Source organism: Dermochelys coriacea, chromosome 3 (assembly GCF_009764565.3).
Source record: "Dermochelys coriacea isolate rDerCor1 chromosome 3, rDerCor1.pri.v4, whole genome shotgun sequence".
Taxonomy (NCBI): Eukaryota; Metazoa; Chordata; order Testudines; family Dermochelyidae; genus Dermochelys; species Dermochelys coriacea.
In genome coordinates, this window is record NC_050070.1 from 13001490 (window position 1) to 13006299 (window position 4810).

At 46.7% G+C, this 4810-nt stretch overlaps 1 long non-coding RNA gene across 1 annotated transcript; it reads left to right on the forward strand.

Moving 5' to 3' along the window:
* The first annotated feature begins 296 nt into the window (after nucleotides 1-296).
* LOC122459236 lies at nucleotides 297-561 on the forward strand. The gene is made up of 2 exons (XR_006279775.1): nucleotides 297-356; nucleotides 477-561. It is a non-coding gene; the product is annotated as an uncharacterized LOC122459236 (long non-coding RNA).
* Nucleotides 562-4810: the final 4249 nt, after the last annotated feature.

A 4810-nucleotide genomic window follows, 5' to 3' on the forward strand; every position in this document is an offset into this window, starting at 1 on the left:
GCTAGCCCCTGGCCCCTTCTCCGCTGCCCTCATCCCCCCCGCAGTCACGCCACCATACTGGCAGCGCTCTGGCCCACCACTCCTATTGGGCAGCGCAGCAGTGTGGCTGGCTCCGGCATGGTAAGGAGGCAGGGAGCAGCGGGTTGGATAAGGGGCAGGGGATCCTGAGGGGCAGTCGGGGACAGAGAGCGGTTGGATGGGGCGGAGGTTCTGGGGTGGGGGCAGTCAGGGAGCAGGGGGAGTTGGATAGGGGGTAGGGTCCTGGGGGGCAGTTAGGGGTGGGGGCATGGAGAGGGGTCGTGGCAGTCAGGAGACAGGGAATGGGGGGGGTTGGATGGGGAGAGTCCTGGGGTGGGGTGGTTAGGGGCCAGGGTCCCAGGATGGGGTGGTCCGGGGCCAAGGAGCATTGGATGTGTCAGGGATTCTGAGGGGGGCAGTCAGGGGGCGGCAAGTGGGAGGGGTCAGATAGGGGTCAGGGGCCAGGCTGTTTGGGGAGGCACAGCCTTCCCTACCAGGACCTCCATACAGTTGTGCAACCCTGCTGTGGCCCTTGGACCAAAAAGTTTGCCCACCCCGCCTTAAAGTCTGAGTCTATAATACACAGCTGTACCACACACCTTTACCACCACGATGGCCCTGTGCTTGCACGAGATTAGTGCGTGGATGAAAAGCAGCTGATTGAAGCTGAACACAAACAGGACCGAGATGATTCTTCTGGGCTAAGGAGAGCACTTGGAAAAGTTTGCAGCCCCAGCCACAACTTTCCGATTTAGTCCACAGCATAGGAGGGCTCCTAGATTCCACACCGGTGTTAATCTCTCATGTACGAGCAACCATAAGTAACACTTTCCACCATCTCAGTTGGCTTTATAAACCCATTGCACCCTGGAGGACGACGATATGGCCTTGACTAGGCAAAGCTTTGTCATTTCCCTTGTGGGCTACAATAATGTAATGGACTTGAGCACAAAACCATCAGCCCCTAAGAAACTCCAGCTAATACTGAACACTGCAGCACATTTCCCCAGCAATGCAGGCTACCACAAGCACATCAGACCTGTCCTGTGTTGTCTATGTTGGCTTTCCATAGACTATTGAGTCAAGTTAAAGGGTTTGGTGCTTACCGTTAAGGCATTCAGTGGCCTGGACCCAGGTATCTAAAAGATTCCCTAAAGCTCTGAGATGAAGACCCCGTGTTCCACACCACTTTTCTGGCACAGTGGAACTTTTTACAAGAAGGGTGAAGCTAGTCTGTGGAATGAACTCGCCCATGACCATCACAAACTTCACCACCTTTTGCTGTCAGGGCAAGGCACAGTTCTTTGACTTTGCTCTGTGTTTATGTTAAGGAAGGAAGTGTGTACATTTAGAAACAGCCACACAAACAAAACACTCTACTGCACCCACAATTCTCCCATGGGGAGAGAAATAAGAGAAAATGAAGAACACCTCCCCGTTGTTAGTCTCGTTGCTTACTCCGTTACTGGAAGGCACTCAGATGCCACAGTCATGAGTGCAGTACAAGAAGCTATATAGCACAGAATCAATTTAAATCTGTGTTTTTGTATAGAATTTCACAGAGGAAGCTGGAACAGGCAGGGGCGCCTGGCCAGTCTGGCCAGCAAATACACTGAGTCTGCATTTCTAATGCGCACACTCCACTTACCAGGATTCCTCTAAATTCCTGTGGCAAGTTGCCATCCCAATGCACCCCTTGTGGCCAGACGTGGCATTGCAACAACTGTGTCTCTTTCCTCCTCACTGTTCTTTGGCCTACTCCAGCCATAGGAGTGTCCTGGCCCGCAAGCCAGACTACTTTACAGCCTTCTGGGGCCATAAGTCCTTTAACAAAGTCCTGAAGTAATGCATACAAAAAACAAACCTCTCACAGAGAGGGAACTCCCCACTTCCTCTCCTCTGAGTTTCCTCTCCCCAATTGGGCTCTCCCAGTTTTTTATTGAAATAAGTCCTGTTGTCCCCTGCTGGGCTTTGTTTCTTATTAGTCCTGATCCACCCTCCAGATGCAAGCAGGCAAGTTAATGGCCCTCTCAGGCCCATATTAACCCTTTCTCAGCATGTGGGGGGGCAAACACTCCATTACAAATCCCAGCAGGATTTTATAGCTGCATTACCTGGTGGAACTCCAGAGGGAAATTGGTGGTTATACCTGGATGAATATTTTTCCAAGAGTTCTAACCCCAGGGAAACAAAAGTGTAAATCAAACCTCTTTGTGCAGACAGGAGTGAATCTGACTCTTTCTTTGAAATGTCTGTGAATCAGTGGAAGCCCTGGACAATGCAGCTCCTTCTAGCAATCCTTCTAATTCCCTCTTTTATTTTCTTTCATAACGAGGAAATGCCATCTGAAAAAAAGATGTCAGTAGCTCATTAAAGTATGGCTCCGAATCTCTGGTATACATGCTAATGGTAGATCAACTTACCGCATGTAGGCAGCATGGAAGAGACGAGCGTCAGTAATCATGGACCCCTCTCTGCTCCCCCATGTCTACTACATAGTGGTTCTACACTGAAAGATCATACTTCAACGTTGTACAGTTGAGCATGCTGGCTGGGATTTTGGAAGTAGTCTATTTACTAACTTTAATGGAAACTGGACATCTAAATGCTTCAGACACCATTAAAAAATGTCTGCCTCCAAAGCTAGGAAATGCCAGCGTTAAGGTAGTGCATGTCTCCTACCCTCCACTTCTGATCACGATTGTGAAGGAAGAGACAAGGCAAAAGTGTTGCTCTATCGAAATCAATGCATTGACTTCAATGGAGCCAAGATTTGACCTGTATATTTGATGGGAGTACGCACACAAACATCTGACAGGATGTGACCCTTTGTTAGACATAGATCAGGCGTATTACACATACTATGATAGTCAGAAGTGCAGGGTTCTGTTTGTTTGTTTGTTTATTTATTTCACTTAATTTGCTTTGCTTTTCTAAAGCCCTTTTTTTTAGTGCAGTGTGTATAAATTGAGAGAGAAAATATTCCCCACGCCTCAACAAAACAAGAGTATGTACACTTACGTATTTGATCAATGCGTCTCAATGCTTTGCTACTAGAGTTACAGCATGTTGTGACATGCAGTACACCCTCTCAGTGAAGTGACTTTCACAGCATTTCACTACCTCTTCCTGTCTGAGCAATGCCCATGCCACCTAGCATGTCACATGCCTCCATCAAACTACAAAATATGACTGTTTAGTCGATAGGCAACACATTGTAGTATAAGAAACATTGAGTGTCCTCCTACATAATGTCCTTACATGGAAATATGAAGCCTGTAACAGTTGAGATTTCCAAAGTCTAGTAAGGAATTTAGATCCACAGCTGCCATCAGTTTCAGTGGGGGCTATGGCCAAGCCCCCTGGTGGTTTGGAAAACAACATGTCTGCATATTTGTTAGCTATATAGATTCATTCATATGGGTATAGAATTCAATGGTACCCAAATCTCAGTGCTTGAACTGTTATGCTACACATTATGGGATTGGAAGGATAGTTTAATGAATGGAGCACAGGACTGGGAAACCAGAAGCTCAGTTCAGTTTCTGGCCCAGATTAGTCCCTCCTGTTATCTTTGTTGTGCCTCGTTTCCTCATCTGTAAGGTGGGGTAATGGCACTTCCCTACCTCACAGGGGTGATGTGAACTTTAAATGTGTTTAATGGCAATGAGCTGTTCAGATATTATGGTGAGGAGGGCCATAGAAGTACCTAGAGAGTGACGATAACCTGGTGGATGCATCATATCGATGGGCTTTTATAAACCTCAGATTTTCTTGTTGACGGTCCCATAATGTTCCCAAGTGTTGGATTTGTCCCACACCTTAGATGAAAGGTACATCTAGACTGCACACTCCGGGTGGCGGTGTATAGCGTACGTACACTATGCACCCTCCAGCACAGGTATAAATAGCAGCGTAGACAGTGAGGCATAGCTTAGGTGAGTAAAATAAAGACACGCCTGAACCCTGTGGTATATACCCTACACGGCTCTCTACTTGTCCAAGAAGTGTCTCCCCTTCTATGCTGCCATTTTTAACTGCATTCCAGGTGCTGGAGTCTTTCCCCATTGCCTCATGTCAAAACCTTTCACTGACACATGGCTACCCACCACGGCATGGATGTGTGCTTTTCACTGTGGCATGTAGCTACACATGCCCTACATGCCACTGCAAGTAGTGTGCAGTGTGGATAAAGCCGAAATCTGTGAAAACGCTGACAGACAAATTGCTCCATGCAGATCAAATGTTTAAGGAAACACATGAATGGTTTATAGTAGTGAATGTCTGGAATACATTGTTAGGAGTGCTGTGCATGACACTTCCCCCCCCCGCCCGACACAAAATGAAATGAGATGAATAAATGAGGTAGTCACTATTCTACCATCTAGAGCATATCAGAGCATACTTCTCTTGAGCTAGGCTTGGATGATTGGCTTTGGTGAGCACCTAAAATCTCTGAATGTTTATCTGTAAAATTATGCAGGAAATTTCATGAGAACAGGCTTTTTCAACAGACTACCAGTAGTTTCTGCTTTTAGTCATGTGGTAAATATGTCAAGAATAGCATTTCCTGCAGTATTTTATTAATTCCTAGGCCAGTCTTGGGCAGACACAGGAATGAATGTAGGGGCGGGGGGAAGTTAACCAATATTTAACTCCAGAAATCCTATCCAGGTTCAGTCTGTGATTTTACTGAAGGATCAGTTTTATCCCAATTCTCCTGTGCCTAGGAAACACACTCTCCCTTTATCAAATTAACATTGAATGCAGTGTTGCTGTAGCCACATTGGTC